At 34.2% G+C, this 22636-nt stretch overlaps 1 protein-coding gene and 1 long non-coding RNA gene across 6 annotated transcripts in view; both read left to right on the top strand.

Annotated features, from left to right (window-relative positions):
• The window catches only part of LOC143204164 (uncharacterized), a 50096-nt gene extending 47545 nt beyond the window's left edge, over window positions 1-2551 (top strand). Inside the window, exon 2 of the long non-coding RNA XR_013007534.1 lies at window positions 1237-2551. This is a non-coding gene — a long non-coding RNA (uncharacterized LOC143204164). The remainder of the gene's footprint in view (window positions 1-1236) is intronic.
• LOC143204137 (protein bric-a-brac 1) overlaps window positions 1-22636 on the top strand; it is a 979343-nt gene that overhangs the window by 585964 nt on the left and 370743 nt on the right. The window lies entirely within an intron of this gene.

The following is a 22636-nucleotide window of genomic DNA, read 5'->3' as shown; positions in this document are numbered from 1 at the left end:
TAGCCGTAATGATATGATTTACGTTTTCTTTAAATTTCTTTATTACTTGGTGCTATCTAATCGCTCTCTATTCTAATAATGTTTATATTAAATGAACCTCATCACAATACCCTACACAAGATCAAATGGTTTGATTCTTTCGAGTCTCCGTTCTGTTCTGATATTTTTCCGTCTCTCCTCACGTATCCTTCTTGATTTCCTAAGTGTCGGTCGGTATCTGAAGGTCTCGATGAAAGTAATCAGTCATATAGTACCTGGGTGCATCTACTATCCTTATCTGGACTTTGTTCTGGAAATCTTGTATTGTATTTGTGTTACCTTTTGCGGAACATCCCCATAATTGAATTCCGTATATATAGGTATATTATGTAGTGATAATTATGATATACTTCCAATTAACCGATACATTTTCCTATATTTTAACTCCAGTTCTTTTTTCGGTATACTTAGCGTTATTGCTATATGGAACGATAGTATAATTTATTGTTAGTGGTGCTTATGCGGTCTGGAATTACTTTCGTTAATTTAGATTTTCTAGATTTGGGCGCAATTACTTATATTTTCACTTGTTAGTTGTAATTTTCTCGTGGCTTCTTCGCTATTATCGTCGAGAGTAAGAATCACACGTGTAGAGCTAAATTATTGACCCCAATAACTGGGGCTGGCTCTATTTGATTACCACTTTTTTGCATGGCATCGACGAGCACGCACTTGCAGATTTTACTAATTGTGCTTCGCCAATGTTTTTACCAAGTACCAAAGTTTAAAAAACGTCTTGATGAATAGTTTAACTTAAAGGAGCAACGTTGGAACGACATCTATACATTTCCTGAGAGATGGACAAAATCTGTGGAGGCATATGATCAATTCTTTGATAAACGAGCTTTAACTAACCACTTTTAATATTAATATCATTTGGTATATTTGTGTTTCTGAATAAAAATATTACATTTATTTACAATTTAAAATTTAATATTAAACAGTTGAGATGAGGTTCCAACTTAACGGACTTCTATCGTCTAGGAATATAAGTTATGAAATGTGAAATGAAGATTTAAAACAATAAAACTTCTTTTTTTATTAATCTCTTCCGTTATATAATATAACCATCCTGACATGTAGAAGATCACTTCAGTAAGTGATCTGCTGTATAACTTGTAGTCTAAATCTTATTCTAGATACTATTTTAACTTATTTTAAAGTATATCCTATCTTATTCTAAAGTCTATTAATCAGTTCGTATGGTAGTTTGCGTTTGAGCCAATGCAACACTTTGTCATCGCGCACATTTAACTGTTTGGTGAGTGTATTGGGATGCACTAATAGTCTTTCAGAGTACTTCGCACTAACACTTCGAATCACACTCGTTATGGGATCTATGGGGATATCGCATTGAATCAGTTTATTGGACAGGTAATATGGGGCATGGACGATGACTTGCAACACTTTATTCTGGAAGCTCTGGAGGATATCTTTGTTAGATTTGATAGTAGCTCCCCACAGTTCAATACCATGGCCCTGAGTATTCACTTATACAGCAAAAACCTTGTTATCTAATTATAATTTAGATTTACGCCCTATCAGCCAAAACATTTGATTTAGTTTAAGCCCAAGCTATTTGCGCTTTGTCACTATATGTTTTCCCATGTCAAACGTCAATCAAAATGCATTCCCAGATATTTAACGTTGTCTGCTGTTGTTGCTGACGGAAGTTCATGATTATTCAATTTTATTGAGGGACATCCTCTTCTACAAAGGGTGAATGTCACATGGGTAGGTTTTGTCTCATGTACTTTGAAATAAAGCTTTACTTTTAATTTACTTTTAGTTATATTTTATTTTATGAATGAAGTTTCTCTATTAGAAAACAAACCAAACTCCTCTTGTTATACCATTCTGTGTAAAAAACAATACACTTGCATATGGTCGCGACATGAATATTCTCCCTAAAATATTTCCAAAACAATGTTGGTCTATTTTTGGTTGTCCTATTTTTTATCTCTATGATCAAAAAGTTGATTTGACCACTAAAACTCTTTGGAAGTTTGTTCTTGTTTTATTTAACAAGCATGTTCAAATCTTTGCAATCAGCGTTTCAGGATCTATTCCTCAACTGTGTCAACTTCGTTGATTGCCGCATCTTAATCGAAAATCTTCCTATCTAATACGTGTGCAGACTTATCCTTAAGCTTCGTATTCAAAGAGTTTCAGTAACTGCGTTCAAATCTCAGAGTTATTCCAAAGGGTTGGTAAAGTAAGCTGGCTGAAGGATTGGGTTTTAGTGTCAAGTATTAGTATTAGCAATATATTCAAATTTAAAAGACTACTAATAGTGGGTAGGAAACTCATGCACAATAGGCATAAGCTATAAGGAAAATAAAAATTAGCCAAGAGGATGGAGGGAGAAATATCTAGAAGTTGAGATGATTGTGTATAAGTGTTCGGGGTGTTGGCCACCGAAAAAAATTTAAGTTTAAGTTAAGTACTTTATACTTAGGTACCAATTTCAAAGGTTTATTAAAAATTGTTTTTAATTTATTCTGAAAAAAAATCGATATGTCGGTCAAATATATCGATATTTTGGCCGACATGCATCCGCTAATAAAGTATACGTTATATGTTAATATTGAGTGCTTATGTTAATGAATGCCATAAAAATTCGGCTCTCCAGCAAGTTTTGTTCATATTTTACGCTGAATATATATCAATTTTGATTAATTCCTGGTGAGGGCAAGGTTCCGGATGAAAAAGGAATAAAAACCGCCACTACCGCAGCTGCACCGACGACAAAAAACCGGGCCAAATTAAAAAAGTCGCCCGCCGAATCGCCATTATCATTTTGCGATTTTCCCGCGCCACATTCGCACCCGTGCCGCTGATTTTCATAAATTTTATTTAATGCTGAAGCTCGTGACGTCGGGCGGGGGGGCCGTTTGGGTGTCGGTCGCGCGCCGTTCCCCCGATCTCTCGTCGCTTTTGCACATTTTTCGCTTAATTGTTTTTCGATACAGCCAATTTGGGGATAATTCGGAGCCGAACTGGCGGCCGCGTTAATTATTTCGCGTATAAATAGTGACAAAAAGCGTTCCGGCGACCGCTAATTCGTTGTTGAATGAACCGGCCGGTCGTCGGTTCGCTCCATTCAGTCACGGTTTGGGCCCTGACGGCCGCGTGTCGTCGTAGTTGGCGGTGGCGCTTCCGTTCCTCGCCGCTCCCCCGTGCCTTCGGCACGACCGTTACGTAAAACGCCGCCGATTGTTTTACACGCGTTTCGTTTAAGATCCTCTTTTTTCGTGCTTTGTATCATCACAGTCACATTAATTTTATATCTGAGCGGGAATTGGGCGATCAACAAGGCAGCATCTACTGACCATCTAGAAGAAGCACTCAAACCAAACGAAAGTGATACTGAGTATAATTTGACGGACATAGTATATGAAAATTCGACGAGCACACCGAGAGAAGTGACCAAACTTGCCAAAGTTGACGTTAATCCAAATAAATTACCAGGCTATAACTCAATAATATGACAATTGCTGCTAAAACTACCATGAGGGAGAATTATAAAACTTACCATCTTGACCAGTTTGGAAAATAGCTGAAATGAAATGAGATAAAGTCTACTATTGAAATCTATTGGCACTATCGACCAAAAACAGTCAAAAGAGTTGATAGTCAAAAAACTTAGCAACTGAAAATAGTAACTACTATTTTCAATCAAATGCACGGTTGGAAAATGCATGGCAAATGCTTGGAGCAGTTAATTTTAAATGTCTTTATATTCTCCAATTGTTGTATAAGCGAGACAGAGATGTATATATTTATTCATTCACGTGATAACTTTAAAAAATAAAAGGAAAAAATAATTACTAAATACTATGAACATGCAATTAATCATTTAATTTTAAAGGAAGTAGAATTACTTTTATATTTGAAGGTTTTGTTGGTTAAAAGGAATTGATTAATAACCCGACAAAAGTTTCATCGTATTTTAATATGTTAATTGCTATTTTTAAACATACTATAAAAACTATAGATAATACAATACTACTTAAAAAAAACCTGAAAACTAAAGATGTACAATAACCATAAATACTAACTAAAAATTAAACATATAACTAATTATAGAAAAAAACTAATTCATGACAATTAAAAATGATCGCACAATAACTAGCAGAGCTTCTTTAAATAAAATAAATGCTTTATTTATTATTAAACGGAAATATGGTTTAAACACTATTCAAAGATTAACAATCTTGAAAAATAGCAATCCAATTAGCTGTTATATTAATATACAATATATTGTTATTTACAAGCAAACCACCATAAAATTCATAAAACTGGATATATTACATAAAAATCTACATAAGCCTTAATTTCGCAAAAATAGCAACTGAAACAGTCGATAGTAAATAGTAGTCAATTACTAAATAGTCGATAGTCAATTTCAGTCGATAGTTCCTAACGCTAATAAAAAGGTATGTTCAACTATGTTCTTAGATGTAGCTCAAAACTTCGGAAAGTATGCCATGACGGCCTTGTTCATAAGCTACAGTAAATGTAACCGAATCAACACACTGAACTATCAAAATCTTACATTATATCATGATGTGTTTGTTATTGATGTTTAGATGTTTAGAGTCAAATAAGAGGAATCCTACTCTGCAATAAAATAAACTAAAGCAGGTGTACCACAAGGTACTGTGTCGAATTATTTACCTACTCTGCATATACCGCAAAAGTATGACGATGGCTACATTTTCTAATAATATTGCGTTGATATAATTTGTCGGTGACAATATCGAAGAAGACTCACAGATATTGGCAATATAAATTATTTGAACCAAACCTGGAAAATGAAAATTAACGGCAGTAAATCTGCGCCTGTGCGGTTCATGTATAATTAGACCGCTCAAGCATCAATAACAGTAAATAATATTCTATGATTTCATATAGCAACAACGCTATTTATCTCGGAATGAATATTGATGCAAAACCTCACTGGAAGGAAAAGAATATAAAACGGAAATAACTTGAGTTCAAATATGGGAAAATGTATTGGTTAGTTGAAAGAAAATCATAACTATCAATACATAATAAATTGTTATTATAGAAGCAAGTGTTGAAACGTATATAAACATATGGAATTCAATTATGGGGATGTTCCGCGAACATAAATACAATACAAGGTTACCAGTTAGGTTACTTACACCGACACCTTCAGATATCGACTGTCACTCAAAAAGTCAAGAGAATTGCAAGGATATATGAGAACAGACTACTTTTTCATTTCAATATCGATGGAATACTACTTGGATAACACCAGAACAGGACACGGACTCAAAAGTATCAAACTATTTAGTATTATGTAGTCAGGTGCAATTAATAGAAACACACACTATACAGATGAATATAGGCTCCATTCTTATATCATCTCCATCGCTGCAAAGGCTGAAACACTTAGATTAAACCACAACAGGACACAGACTCAAAAGAATCAAACCATTTGATCTTGTATAGTGTGTTGAGATGCATTATTTAGGAAACAACAGGTAGGGCCGATGGAACCTCCTAGATATATACCTAGATTTAAGTTATTGTAAATACAGATAGTACTATACTATTCAATAACACCAATGAACCTCGTTTAAAAACGGCTCTTTAGGCTTTTTATGAGAGATCATTCAACAATTGACTAGATATATAGAATCACTGACATTATTAAAACCTACGATGATAAAATATTTATTCAGCTATATTCTTGGATGTAACTGACTCTTAGATATTCTGAGAATCTTTGAGGTGTCTTGAAAGTGGTACCGAAACATTACGTTGAACTCTTTTATCTCATCCGAGTTTTAAACGAGAAGAAACTTCCTCAACAATGAAAGAAATCGTAAGATGAACAAAAGTCTGGTATACATACAGCAGGTTATCCCATACAGTAACAACGCTAGGTACTTTGGGATAAATCTTTACTCGAAACTTAGTTGGAAGGAGAATATCAAAAAGAAAACAAAATAACTGGAATTAAAATACAAAAACATGTATTGGTTATTTGGAAGTAAATCTTATTTATCAGGCAAATACTAACACCTATATGGACCTTTGGACCTAATTCAGTGACGACAAGTTCTGCGAGAAGTAATTTCAATTCAGAATTCAGAAGAGTATAGTCAAATTTCAGTGGACTTGTAGTTATTGGCTAAACAACTTCAAATTGTCCTCTTTTCATCCGTCAGTTCTGGTTATTTAAATAAAATCAAAACAGTTTTTATATGCATAGTGATTAAACACACTTTCACTTCAATTAAAATATTTTATTTCAACAAGAAGTGGCAGGAAACTTCTTTTATTTGTAAATCAGGTTTCATAATGAACAATATGATAAAGCGAGATCTAACAAACACACGGTAGTAGAAGCTGCAATTGATACTGACTATTTCTGAAATGCTTAACAGGAAACAAGATTGTTTTATAAATAATAAGAAATGGATGAGATTATTTAAGATTCATCTTTTTTTTTGCTATGATACTATAACATTTATTTTGTCAGGCAGTTTGAAGACGAGATTTTTCATATATTACATTTAGGGCTATTTTAGCAACCTCCAAAGACTTGAAGCATTTCTTTTATATTTCCTAACTATTAACTATTAACTCAGAAATATTATAGTACTAATCCCAAACGAAAATATACAGATATAATTTTAAACGGGTATTAAACGAACCACCGCCTTCTTTAGACCCGAATAAATCATAACCGACTAAAGGGATCAACATCCTTAAAATTGATTTACAACAGCCTACCCGAAGGCCGATGCCTTCGGAGTCGCTTGCCTGCTCGCTCGCTTTCATCCCCTTCCTCGCCACCGACCCTGCCCTCCTCGCTCAATCAATCTTTACCTCTTTCGCGACGCTGATGCCGGCTCCCCCACGCCTTTTTCCCCCACGCTAGCAGGAGAGATCCGGATATTCCGGGCGACGCGGCAACGTCGCGCCTCGGCATCGTGAAGAAGGAGCAAAACAAGAAAAGGAAACGACGTGTCGTGTCGTCCCGGCAATCAGCTGACGACGGTGGCGGTGATGCGTGGCGGCCGGATCCGCGGGGGCGGCCGGTGACCTTGCACCGAACGGTACGGATCATTGTAAACGCACGCGGCGTTGCCATATCGTTCGGTTTTTTTTGAACGTCGTTGAAATGCCTTGATAATGGAGATGTTTGTCTGATATTGTCGCAGACTTATTGAGAAACAATATATATATTTATTTACTTGGTAACGCTTTTTAAGTGTATCATGAAGTAGTATTATGGATATAAAATAATACGTCTGCTTGCGGAAGTTCATGATTATTCAATTTTTGTAGAACGAATTTTATCATGTGGGCGTAAATAAAAAATATCAATTATTTTTAAAGGATATTTGTTTATTTTAGTTATGAGAAAATATATACACAGTGAAAACAAACATCATATAAAGTACTGACAAACAATAATAAATCAATTAAACTAAAAGTAAACAGGTGATAAATGACTATTGAGGGAAGGGATAACGCCCGAGATATACTGTCACTAAGATTTGTAGGCCTCCCTAGGTTTAAGCTGTATTTTAAAATAAATAAACAAATAAACAGTACTGTTACTAGTGCACTCACTTCTCCAGCTCCTGCTATGATCGACATGCAATGCGTACAAGGGAGAAAGTTAAAAATCACACGTTAAATATGCTGCCATCAAGAGCTAGTAGAAACCACTTTCGGTGGCGTATATGTATGCTTCAAATTATCCATAGATCATAACTATACATCGGAAACTTTGACCACTATGGCATTAGCCTCTGGTTTATAAGATAGCTACAGTTTATATTTACAGTTGCAACCATAAAACTATTATCATTGATTTCTAGTAATTATGAGTTATAATAATTAAATAAATAAATAACGGACAATGTTCACAGTAAATTGATAAATGAATAGATAAATACGTAAATACATGAATATATAAGTGAATAGGTAAATGAATAGTTAAATGAATAGCATTAAAATAAAAAGAAAACTGGCATACTCTGTGAAAAACTCACCGTTTTGCAACTCGGGTTGTACAGCATAAAACACTGTGTAATCGACACTATTGAAAAACATAGTTACTCTGACGATCACGACTGCATTAATGAATTTTCATAGAGCTCGAAAAGCCCTCGGGCATGCTAAGTTATCACATTTGGCAAATGCAGTTCGAGGAGGAGGCTAAACATGTTGCCATTTATGGCAATTGTTTTTGGTGCTAGGTGTCTGCAAGGGTGGCAGGTCTCAATCGAGCAGAGGTAACAACCTCGCTCTTTTAGCTTCTTTACCGTTATCTTAATTTTCCCAGAAACATAAAACGCACCAGTAAAATATCAAATTACTCTTAAGATATGTTCGATGTTTTACCATTAACGTAACTAACGGTCGATTCTGGGATTTCCAACTCCTCGAACAGCAAGTGGTTCTTTTTTTGTTCGTGTTTCATAGATGAATCGAACAAAACTATAGTAAGAAATAACTCACTTTTACATTTTACTGAGGGACATGTTCCTCTAGAAAGGTTGAATATCACATGGGTAGATTTTATTTCATTTTCGTTGTTACGCCACGATAGATGCAAACTGCAAGCAGTGTTCCAACATATAACATGGTGTGTCATATTGCATGACGTTTATATTATTTTATCCATTCCTGTATAACTCAACGTGTACTCCAAAGTACGATTCTTGACTGTTACTGACTGTATGTGGGAGTGGCCAACATAGAGAAGATGGTCTTAGACAGCTTTGTTACTAACGTGCCAGTGATGTGTAAGAAAATATAGAACGGCATTGTTGAGGAATTACGAAAAGAGTACCTGATTATTCTTTCGCTAGTCGTGGTGGTCGTGTTATCGGGACCGGGTAATGGGAATGCTGAGATGCACACTTTTGGATATAAAGGCCTTGACGAGAAATGATATAGTTTCTTAGAGTCTCTCGAAGAGTATGTTGTTGACGTATTTGATAGCCGAATGTTATTGTAATCACCGTTATTGTTATACCTTGCATATTATCAAGATAGTGGCCAATATAATGTTTTGTTGAACATTTGTATTTTATTTACCAAGAAATAAAAGTATTTCTTACAAATGCTAGTTTCCTGTGGGTTTTCACATTCACGTCTGTGATAACATAAATTTACATCTATTTGTATTGGATTCGAACCTTGACTGATGCCTGACGCCTGTTTTTCCGAATACATAGTTAATAAATCACTCATATAAAAGTTTATTAACCGTAATTAATATTTATTATTCAGTTTTAATAATCATAACCGAACACACAACAAAAAGTTCAAAACGCCTGTTTGTTCGTTCTAAACGTGATATAATATTTGTCTGGTATGGACTTATTCTTCGATTCCGTAAAATGCAAATACGTACCAACGATAATAACGAATACACTTATGGCCTAGGTGAAAGGTAATATGTTTCAGCGTGCAAAAAGTCGATTAATATTCATCAGCATAACATTGTTACGATTTCGTTACAATTTTGATTTAAAATTTTCTTGTTTTTCGATGAGGTCGTCTGTCTGGAAACTTATACAATTGCTAATGCTAATGAACTATGAATATTGGAATAAAACATGAATATATACATACATATATATATATATATATATATATATATATATATATATATATTCTGCTGAAAGGGTATGCTGTATTTACAAGCAGTGCAACGCAAAACCTGTAAAAACTAACAGTAAGGATTTTTTGCGAGAGATCCCTTGGAGTAATGATTATTTCAGTATATTTAAATATTCAGCTGTGATGATGATGATGTTAACTTCGCCGGCTATAGAGTCAGTCCAACTGTATCGAATTGTTTTTAAAAATACTCAAATTTTCGACCTATGCCTCGATAAAAAAAGGAGGAAAATGACAAAATACCTCAAATTACCTTATCTATCCAAAATATCGCCTATAAGTAAATTGTCGAGTTTTTACGAAAATATGGCAACACCGAGTTAATTTTGGACGCTCCCCCTATCACCAACGATCCGCAAGAACCCACAGGACCGGGGATCTGGACCGTGAACTACGGCATCCTCTTCCTCCTCCTGCTCCTCATTCGGATGAGCGACAAAAAAGGCATCGGACTACGCCGTGTAACCAGGGTTGTGTTGGCCCAGGTCGTCGCCTGGGAAAGAGATGATGCCGCACGCACCGTCCCCGCTAGCCGAGGGGGTCGGCAGGGGGCGGCCGTTTTATATGGCCGTCTCTACCATCCCATTGATTCCCATCAAATGGGAGGGTAGACGTAGTGTTTCTTTTGTTTGTCGTTTACGGCGTTTTCTTTCAAGTTCTGTGGCGTGTTTTTTCGTCGTTCGGAGTTATACTATGAACGGGTCAATTTAGAAGCGTTCTCAATTTTTGTAGTATTGGTTGACCTAGAACTTATTGGTTTCGGTTTCAACAGTCTTCATTTGAAATGTTTGGGTTTAAAATTTTATTTTCTGATTATATTTGAGATCTTTTAATGGCACTCTTTGGTATGAAATAGAAAAACCTTTGAGAATTCTCGAACTTATACATCTGATATTCTATAGTGAAGTTTCAACAAAGAAACAAGTTACTTTACAAGCCATAAGATTGTAAAAAAGTAGGCAAGCTAACTTTATCAAATATTATTCCGAAAAGAAATGAGAAGCACGTTTTGAATGAAGACATGTTTTTTTTTGTTGTCGCCACAACAGGCTGTTGCTATCTAGAAACTTAGAACATTAAGTTGTTTTGTATTAATATTGTTTCTGTGGACATTGTTGGAGCTATCAACCAGGAATTTTGATTCCCAAATATTTTAAAGACTTTTTAACAAAATATAACTTTATTAAATAATTTAATGTATATAGTCATGGTTACTTGATATTAATTGATCTAATTTTTAACTCAACATTGTTTCTTAATCTTAACATATCGCACCTTACTTCTATAAATGGTTAGGATTTCGAACATTGCTTTTAAACTAACGGGGGACAAAAAATATTGTGAATCTGTACCTAACTAAGTCGATACAATAATAATGAGTTTGTTATATTTAAATACTCAGAGATGAAAGCTAGAGTAGATAAAACAATATAAAATATATAATTTGATCTAAGCAGAGATATAATGGTAATAGAGACGAAGAAGAAGTGTGTATAGATAAAATTACAAGCTGCGAACATATAAGTCAAAATATATATTAGAGTATCTACTCACTGCTACTCTCTATTTATTAACTATAAAGTTATCATTCCAAAAAAGTCCACTTCTCGAATCAGTTTTTGTTTTTTTGATATTTCTTAGCAATATAACAAGATAGGTCAAAACAGGAAAAAGCAAAAAAAGGAAGAACGAAGATCGAACGAGTTAGATGAGCTTAAAAATGATTCGTTACAAATATGAATGGCAGAGGTTGATATAAGAAATAAGTTAACGATAGATGAGGTGGATGAATATGTGTCCAAGATCAAGACAAGAACTTGATAGGGTCTGGATCTCTTTTAGAAGTAACCAAACCCCTTCAGAGCCAATCTTCTTGACTTGGTTCAGTCAATTTCATCGTGCTACGACGGACGACTCTATCGAACTGAATTCGACACGAAATTCTGAGAATGCAATAGAAAATGAATATTGAGAGTTGTACAAAGCTATTATTCAGAAACTCTTCAATAGATAATTATCAGAATTTGCATGTAAACAACTAACAGTACGAACCTCGAAAGAGGGTACTGGTAGTTATCTATTTTCTATGAAATATAATGTGTTAACATTATATTCACTTTTCAGTCATTTAGTCGAAGTGTGAATAAAACATATTTTTAATGCGTTGAAAATATTTGATTTTGTAACGAGCAAATCGCATTTACCATAAGTATGTTCGGCGATTTCTCCGTCAATTGTGAACCGATTTTCAAAATCCTTTTTTTTTTATTCGAAAGAGTGCATTTCCGATATAGTCCCATTGGAACCAAATCAGGATCTGGTGGGGGAAATCGAGGAAAACGGCCAAATTATGCACGTATAATGTTTTCACATATTTTCGTCTATAATAATCAGATATTTGTGTTTAGTCTTATTGCTGAGCTTCAGCGGTATTCATTCTGAGCATTCAGTTGCAAGCACAAGTTATAACATTTGTTGTAACACAAGTTACAACATCGTAGAAATATTGTACACTTCTGCTACTATGGTGTAATGGTTAAAGCGTTTAGCTCCCTAACGGAAGTCGAAAATAACTTTTTGTTGTTTAGTTAGAACATTTGTCAAATCACCTAGAGGTAGCGGTCCCGGGGGCCTGAAGCACGCTCCATAATTTCAATTATTTTTTGTTTATTCCTTGTTTTCCTCATACGGCCTGCACCTCTACTTGTCCTACCCATTGTAATATTAAATAAAATAACTGCCTAATTTATTGAGTAGATATCTAACACTAATAAGAGAAAAATAAAATATTTTTAACAAAAAAATTGAACCGACTTCAAAAAATAAATAAGGAACTCACTAAAATGTAAAAAATCATCAAACTTAGACTTTTAATACAAGAAAAAAAGGTTTAAAATAAAATATTTACGTACTAATCTTTGTAATAACTAAACAAAAATCAGTCTGAAGTCGGTACCGTGCAAAAATCGATATATTAGATTTGTTTTGTTCCTTTTTATTTGTGTTCATGACATAAAATGATATTATTATGTTTGTATAGTTTGAAGAAGAAGACAGCTGTATTTCATCAAATACTGGGTGAAGCTCAAGACAACTATTCTTCATCGATTTCAATACTATTTTAAACGTTTTAAAAGTGGTGATTTTGAAACAGAAGACAAAGCGGTAAGGCGATAAAAGCACCAAATAGCGATCGCCACAGACCACAATTGATGAGTTGGAGTCGGATACTGCGCGATAAACGCCCATAATGCGAGTAGACATACAACAATGCTCTTATTTAGCATGACAATGCTTGACCATATTTTGCAAAACCGATGAAAACATACTTGTCTGAGCAGCTTCTCACTTCTTATGAATCTACGATATGCAATCCATAAATTGCCTGAAATATGAGAAAAATTAGGGGCTATCGATAAACAATGGTTTGAATAAATATAGTGTGCGGATTTTTCATAATAAAATTTGAATTAACAAAAATTCTGCCGGCTTGGCGACCGGACGGTCTACCTACTTTTGCGATAGTGGCGGATTCGAATCCTGCTAGGACATGGGCGTAAATTTATATTTGTGATTGTTTAATAATTGTTACGGTCCTAGGCAAGTGTGTGAAATCCGTCAAGGAAAATGATCCCAGCCATACCAGTCAGTAGGCTTAATGCCGAGGACCGTGGTTTGGAGCCCACGTTAAACTGTAGGTCTAGTCCAGATAAACCCTCATTGGTAAAAGAAGACTTTAACACATACATAAAAAATGCTTTAAAAATAACCTTTTTAATTAACGCCAAATTTACCAATTTTCCGAACAGTTGAATTCTTCTGAAGAAGCTCTATTAGAGAGAAAAGTAACCCTTACGTAAGAAGTAATACTGCGCTAGAAGGCACAGTACAAGAATTATTGACCCAACATTCCTGTTTCTAGAAATAAGTGCCAACGATTCAATATACTCAGGTGATGTTCCTCGTTGTCGGTTTAGTCCCCCTGAAGATATTTAACATATAACGAACAGCACCACAATTTTAAATCATACTATTTTTTAACCATCTTGTCTTTGGTCTTTTGCAATATAAACGCCTTTCGACATTTTTAAAAAAATACGAATCTCGCCGGAGTTGTATAACTCTTGCGTCAACAAACATTTTAATCGCATAAAAATAATATCTCTTCCCTCTCCCTCGTTCCCGTCCGTCCTTTTTCCGTTCCGACGCTCTCCACTATCTCCATCGCTCACTCGTCGCGGCGCCTCTAATATTTTTCTCGGGCATTCCGTAAATTCGCAATATAAAAATCACATTTAATTTTAATAAACCCCCTCGAGCGTCGACCCAAAATTGATTTTAAAATTAAATTTATTCCCAAATTGCTTTTAACTATTCGTCTGCGTCTCGCCATGAAAATAAAATATTCCTTTTTAATTGCGACTCTTTTTTCGTCTATTTTTTAATTTCTATCTCCTTTAAATTTCTCCGTTTATTAATAAACGATTTTTATTATTTTTTAGTTTCTTGCGCTGATTTGGGGGAGGGGGTTCGAATATAGTTTCGGTTTTTTTATCGCGCAACAAAGAAAACGCGTTTTTTTTTGTTCAAAATTGAATTTATTCATCAATAATCTGCATCAAGAGCCACACAATCAATCCAGCGTTGCTCTAACCTTTCAATACCACTTTTGTAACACGATTTTATCTTTTGCCTCAAAATAGGCTTGTCATCAGTTGTTGTCCACTCAGATGACGATCGTTTTGATTCCGGAGTGAAGTGATGGATCCATGTTTCATCCATTGCCACATATCGATACAAAAATTTCGGTTTGTTACGTTTAAACATGACCAAACATTGCTCAGAATCATCAACACGTTCTTGTTTTCGGCCAACAGTGTGCAAACGCGGCAGCCCGTTTGAATGGAGTTTCTTGATAGTCAAATGCTCATGCAATATAAAGCCAACACGTTCTTTTGATATCTTTCCGATGTTAGCTAACTCAAATAACTCTCTTTCAAAATTACAATAGATTAAAGGCAATTGCGAGAAAAACTATTCGGCAAGCAAAATTAAGCTCTTGGAGAAAATTTACAAGTAGCCTTACCCGGCAAACCTCATCACATACTATATGGAAGAAAGTATGCATACTAAAAGGCACCCCACAATCTAAAATACCAGTAATGGTTGATGGAAGTCGACGTATTGAAGGCCCCTGTGAAATGACTGAAAGATTTGCAGCACACTATCATTCCATATTAAACAAACACAAGGAGGTAAAGATGAACAGCAATTATGGGGTAAGCAAAAATGCACACGATTTTTTGAATATTCCATTCACAATTTAACTTAATAAGGCCATGAGTAAGGACAGAAACACATCTTCCGGACTAGATAACGTGCTAATAACGTGTGATAACGTGTGACAAACGTTGCTTCCCATTAATTAAAAACCTAACTCAATCGCAACACTTCCATTTGCTTAATATCTACAATGAAGTTTGGATGAGGTTACATTTGCCTTTGTCGTGGAAGCAGTCGCTATTAGTCCCATATATAAACCAGGTAAACCACGGCATTCAGTATCCTGCTACAGGCCTATCGCGCTAACCAATCACCTAAGTACTTGAGCGCATGGTCTGTCATAGGTTGATATATGTGATTGAACAGCAGAGACTACTAAATAATCGTCAGAAAGGCTTCATTAGAGGATACTCTACACTTGATCACTTAATCGGGTTTCAGGAGGACCTTTGTGAGGCCTTTAATACGGGACAACATCTGACTGCAGTCTTTCTTGACTTAGAAAAGGCCTTTGACTCAATATCGATAGCATCCTGAAACAACTATTTAATTGGGACATAGGGGGCAGAATGTCCGACTTCATTGCATCCTTCTTAACTAACAGAAGCTTCCGGGTCAGGGTTAATGGAGTAATATCTACAACATATCACCAAACCAACGGTCTACCTCAGGGCTCCTGTATTAGCCCATTACTATTCATAATTGCTATGAACTCCATTAACAAGACACAAGTCAAGCATCCTCGCACGACTGCGAATGGGAATGCACTGTAGAGGCACTGTAAACTGACACATGAATATTTGTTGAAGGGACAGAGCCCGCCCATATGTGATTTATGCCAGATTCGACTTAGTGTCAGGCACATCCTACTGGACTGCCAAAAAGATGATTTGAGAAGACAACTTGAGATGCCGACAACACTGGAACAATTGGTCCAACCTGAGCAACTGAATCTGCTGATTGACTATCTAAAGACCATAAACCTACTTCAACACTTCTAACATACATTTATTATTGTATAATTGAAAAATTTTATTGTATATATCCTACTGTTTATAATCTACTGTGTAGTATTTTAAGCTGTTAATGTTCATAAAATGTATTGCAATTCACCCTAAATAGCCCAAGAGGGTTTAAATAAATAAATAAATAAATAAAAATAGCTCAAATAACTTTATTTTTTGATCATTCAAAACGATTTTGTGGATTTTTTTGATAATTTCTGGTGTTACCACCTCATTTGGGTGGACCATCGGTGTCTCTATGACCACGTTTGAAGTCAACAAACCAATATTTTATAGATGTGTCTGATGGAGCGGAGTCCTTAAAATACTTTTCAAGCCATCGCCATTGCTTCGCTGGAATGATATTTTTTCCCATCAAGAAACAATGTAAAATTAAAAACCCAAGTGACTAATAATGATATTTTATGCAATGAAATTGAAAATAAGTTAGTCCCAATTTAAAAAAAACTGTTCATATAATAATACATTAGATTGGATTGGTATATTCTGGTTTAAAATATCTCCTTTAGATCCTTACTCTTAATTTGGATTAAAGGGAACTATTATAAAAACAAATAGAACACAAATTGATTTTACTATAGAGAATAAATATTTATTTTAGAGTGATGTCTGATGACGAACACCCAGTTCTAGAAATATTTAAGCTAAATAAATACTCCTAAATCTGATTTTGGGCAATTAAATTTATAATATAAATAATTAAATAGAGGAATAATAAACACTATCACAGACATTTAGTGGTAACAAAGCTGGGATGTAAGAAGAATTAGAATATCGTATTACGTCATTGTTCGATAATATTATCAACAATTAAATAAAAATATGTTTGTGACTTCCTGTTCGAAATACAGATAGAAATGCCGTATAAATAATTGTGTTGGTAATTAGTTAATTAATTGTGGAACAGATACATACATTGTTGAGGAATAAAATGTTTCTAGTAGTATTTTAAATAAGTAGGAAGCCATATTATTGAAATTAAGGATGATTAATGATGGACCCGTAACATTTCTTAATAAAATCAGTATAATTGATGTATTAACTATAGTTACATTTTTAAATTTCACTTTAACTAACCTGATATTCGATCACTCTCATTGCCTTGACAGGCATTAATTATGAATCTTATTGCATTGATTTTCGATTTATTTGTTAATTTCGAATTACTATTTGCGTTTTGGGGCATCTCGAAAACACATTTTTAGGCTGCAGCGGTAGTCTCTTTTTTTCATTAATACGTAGAATATGAGTCAACTATGATTCAATAAAGTGTACCTTTTTTCATATACAAAATAGAAAAATTGACGCTGTTGCAGTATCAGTGTATTCTTTATATCACAGTGAGAATACATTATAAATCATCGTGGTCCGGTAGATTGACTATACTGCGATGGGGCGCGCGTCCCCTGTGCTAGAAATATTTGAATATTCTCAGTATTGCTTGAGACGTCATGGGTGGCGGCTGTGTCTTATCTATAATCAAACTTCTGATATTGGCATAATGTTAGTCTTCGAGACGTAAAATATACTCTGTATTAGTTATTAAAATAAAGCATAAGGTTCATAAGTTTTATATTAAGCTATATATGTATATATAGTAAAAATAACTTTAAAAAAACAGTAAAAACATGAATTTAATTTTCAATACATTTTAGAGGAGGTAAAAGGAAAAATACAGAATAATACTAAATTTTTATATTATATTCATTTATATATTTTAAAATTTAATATTAATTTCAAATTATAAATTAGAGGATATAAAACAATGAACCTTAACTATGCCATAAACTATTTACTAAATTACCACATATTTGAATATACAATACTACAAATCTATTATATAAGCCGTCTTGGTAGCGCAGTGGTAACGGCGATGGGACGGTCCTTCTACTTTGGCGATAGCCGCGGGTTCGAATCCTGCTGGGGCATGGTCGTAAATTTATGTTTGTGGTTGTTTAAAATTTGTGAATGTTCTAGGCAAGAGTGTAAAATCCGACAAGGAAAATGATCCCAGTCACGCCAGTAACCAGGCTGGGTAAGACCGGATGTCTTCTGGGATGATTTCTAAAGTTGGTCACTCGCCAGTCGGTAGGCTTAGTACTGAGGACCGTGGTTCGGAGCCCACGTTAAACTTCCCAGGCCCAGTCCAGATAAACCCATAGTTGTTAAAAGGAGACTTTAAAATATATTTAAAAAAATGTATTATATATAAATAAAATTTTGTAACAACTTTCTTATAGATACAGTCCTTTATACTTCAACTATTTTCTTTTATTTCTGCTTAGGTCTGCTTTTCTCTTTGTTGATATTTTGGCAGATTTACTTATCAACAAATCATATAGCTGTAGCAAGTACAATCCTTTTCTAATTAGCTAGCTTTTCAGGATTAATGGTATGCAATATTTTCCTACACTTCTGCAAAGTCTATAAACTGGACGATTGATTGAAATTACCTAAATATATAATTCTCTATTACCTTGTCAAAATTCAGTTGTCGAATATTATTCTGAGCTATATTGGCTACTTGTATTTACTTCAATATCGAGTCTTATAACATTCTTAACAAAAAAAAACTTATATAGACAGACTCAAATTAATTTTTTGCCTGTAACTCTTCTTGACTTATCATACCCTACCTAAAATTCATTCGTAAGATAATAATCATATCAATAGTTTTATGGAAAATACTACCTTGATGATAACTTCTTATACAGTGGTACATAAGCTTCTTGACTTCTTGTTTTTTATATGTCATTATATATTTTTTTCTTTATCGTCCTGTTGTCCGTCTCTATCGTCCTTTCAAACCTTACAAATTCTTAAAATATAGATTAGATTGTTTAACATCTATATTATGGATCCGACAAAGATACTGCCGAAATTCAATATAGATGGATACTAAAATCATTATATTGGAGACACAGAGAAGGCAGATGATCCTTCTTGTTATCGGCTTTAGTTGTGCAGCAAGATCATGGTGAAATCTCTCCTTCTCTTGCTGCTAAGCATGTCATATTACAAACTTGACATATTAATTTACTTTCACTACAAAATTTAGGTCATTTAATTAATGTATCCTATTTGTAACAATTGAAACTAAACCTACTTTTGACTGTCCATATTTGTAGTCCTGTTAAAACGCGGAAATATTAAACTAAAGGGCCTTCTTTTTAAGTAAAAAGGAACATCACAATATAACTTTAAAAATGCCATATCAAACCCTTTAATAGTTAAACAAATAAATGCCCAACGTTTAATTAAGGCAATACGGTACGTCGCCATTTCTTTTGAGAAACGCTTGGTGCCAAATCTAAGGGCAAGACTATATATTGTACTAAAAAAATATATCTACTCTTTTATTGTTTTTTTTTCTTTAATAACAAAATATTAAAAATTAATGCCAGAAAGTCTTGTGAAATCTATTATTTTTCTAAAATAAAATATATCAATAAAGCAAATAGCCTAGCTGTAAATTTGGCAACATCGACTTTTAGCATTTCGGCTTGCGACGAATAGATTGCGCCAACGAATATACGAATAGTTCCGAAAGTAGCCGAATCTCCGGACCACGGTGATTTTTTAATGTATACTATCAAAGTGTATCAAATTAATAGTCGATTTTAGGTGACTATAGTGCAATTCGTCGCTAAAATTAATACAGCCATGGTTTAAAAGTACAAAATGTGATAAGTAATGGTGTTCGAAGTCCAATTAAATTATTATTAAATTTATAATTGAAGAAAATGTTTAGGATTCAATTCCATTTCAGTTAATATATTCCTGTTAATAACAATAATAGTTCAACATATTCTTGAACTATTAAAAGCAGACCTCGTAGAGGAATAAATATCTACATAAACAACATGTTGAGAACAAACAGTAATAACATTTCCTTTTTATATGGCGAAAAAAATATTAATTAAAACCGGAATAATGAAATAGTATAAAATAGGCATTAATTACATCGTACTTTTAACTAAACCAACGTTAAAACATTCATATCCGCTGGCACACAATGAACTATTGTGTGGCTATTAAAGCAAGCGGTAAAAAATTTACAAGCTAATACATCAAGACCAGGTCTGATCGAGCTGTTAAATCTGTTATCAAAATTAAACAACCCTTGTTCGTTTCATATTGATGACAAATCAACAAAAGACCTAATGATTTTTGATATATTACGTTATTATTTTGTTGTGTTAATTAAATTAATTGGTACCAGTTATATCTTAAATGGTGTCAGCTAATAATTTAAGAATTGGTTAAAAAGTTACACAATGTTCTAACAGGTCAATTGAAAAGTTCCGGGCCTGACACATAGACGGCGCTACTAGAATTAAATCCATGTTTTTTAGATAGATCTAGCCGTCAAAACATGCGTGTATAAATTTGACAGCCGTCGGATAATTAGTTTGTGAATTATAGCATTTCGAGTGAAGCCACTTTTGTTATTGTGAAAAAAGTGGATAAAAAGAATTTCGCGTGTTGATAAAATATTGCGTTTTGAAGGGAAACATACAGTTGAAGCAAAAACTTGGCTTGATGCCGAGCTTCCGGACACTGCCTCGGGAAAGTCATCCATCAAGGATTGGTATGCTAAGTTTAGACGTAGTGAAATGAGCACTGAAGACGGTGAACGCAGTGGAAGCCCAAAAGATGTTGTTACCGACGAAAACATTTAAAAAATCCACAAAATGATTTTGAATGACCGTAAATTGAGATTGAATGAAGTAGCAGATACTCTAAAGATGTCAACTGAACGTGTGCAACATATCATTCTCAAATATTTGGATATGATGAAGCTCTGTACAAAATGGGTGCCGCACGAGCTCACTTTTGATCAAAAACAACGACGAGTTGATTATTCGGAGCAGTGTTTGAAGATGATCAAGCGTAATAAACCCGAGTTTTTGCGTCGATATGTGACAATGGATGAAACATGCCTCCATCATTTCACTCCGAAGTACAATCAACAGTCATCCGAATGGACTGCACACGATGAATCCGCTCCAAAGCGTGGGAAAACAGTCGGCTGGCAGGGTTATGGCGTCTGTATTTTGGCATGCGCATGAAATAATTTTCATTGACTACCTTGAAAATGGAAGGACCATCATCAGAGACTATTATATAGCATTATAAGAAAAGGAAAGTGCTGCTTCACCAAGTGTCACAAGTCACTGAAAACGATGGCAAAATTCCTTGAATTGGGCCTCGATTTGCTTCCTCATCCACCGTATTCTCCAGATCTGGCCCCTAGCGACTATTTCCTGTTCTCAGATCTCGAAAGAATGCTCGCTGGGAAGAAATGTTTTTTGAATGAAGAGGTGATAGACGAAACTGAGGCCTATTTTGAAGCAAATGACAAATCGTACTACAAAAGTGATATCGAAAAGTTGGAGGGTTGCTATAATCAGTATCACCCTTGAAGGGAATTATGTTGAATAAAAAAAACTAATTTTGCTAAAAAAATGTGTTTTACTATGGTAAGCCGGGGACTTTCCAATTGACCTGTTATTTCAACACTGATTAAATGACTCTGTCCGAATATAACTATATCTGCGTTCAAATAAACATTGATCAATTTATCTTGAATATTCTTCGTTTAGGGGGGCCTGGATTATTTCACTATTTATATCTTGTGGTAAAGTTTTTGAAGTATTAGTTGAAAGTAAAATATCGATATTAAAACCTAGGTTTCTTGAAGGAAGGTATCGGCCGTTTGCTTTGGGATGATGTATTGTAGAATTAATAATATGATATATCGCTATATATTTGTTTCTTTTAATTCAATGTTTCGTGTCTTTTTTGAGCTTTTTACTAATTTGAGGCATTTTACTGTTATTGCATCAGAACTACAAAAGAGCTTAGAACGAAGTTTTTATAAGTTTTTTAAATTAAATAAAATAATAAATAAAATAATTCAAAATGTTGCAATTCATGTCTTAGAGGCAAATAACTAAAAATGTTGCCTGAGAGTATCAGAAGTAGTACTACTGGTAAAGAAGATGATGATTTTAATATTGTTGCAAACAGGGAGAATGTTAAAGAACATGGAGAAGAATCAAGAATAGAGTTAGTGTTAGCCGGTGTCCTGCTAGCCCCATCGTTTAACACAGGGCTTTTTATACAGTCTCCAACAAGTAGCTTTTTGTCTGGTTTTGCCCATCTCTGAGTGTATGGAATTTTTTTATAAAGAGATATTTTTTTAAAACTCAAGGTCATATTTGAGTATAATCAAAATCATACGGAGGCTTAACGGACCAAGCTATTATCGGAAGAGGCATAATCTGGTGAATACAACAGTATGAGTGAGAGTTCTATAAATATCGAAATAAAGGTTCTACTTTTGGTATGTCCAGACATCAAGTTTCTAATAGTAAGTAAACGATGAGTTTTATTCACATTTTTTTTAAAAATTGAATTGAATTTTAAATTCAAAATGTTATTTGAATTTTTTGATTGCGCACCATCTTGGTTATGTGACATTTAGCTCAATTTCGCTTTAACCATTGTGTTGTGTAGACGTCCAAATTTTATTACGGCTAAATAGACGCCACGAGCAGAAATAGTGTCAATATTTATTGAAAATAATCGTTCCATTACTGCCA

This window comes from Rhynchophorus ferrugineus, unplaced genomic scaffold, assembly GCF_030347505.1.
Source record: "Rhynchophorus ferrugineus isolate W39M unplaced genomic scaffold, kcgeb_rfMv2 rfM10, whole genome shotgun sequence".
Classification (NCBI taxonomy): Eukaryota; Metazoa; Arthropoda; class Insecta; order Coleoptera; family Curculionidae; genus Rhynchophorus; species Rhynchophorus ferrugineus.
The sequence above is the reverse complement of the archived record's forward strand: the minus strand, read 5'-3'. Positions and strand labels throughout refer to the sequence as shown.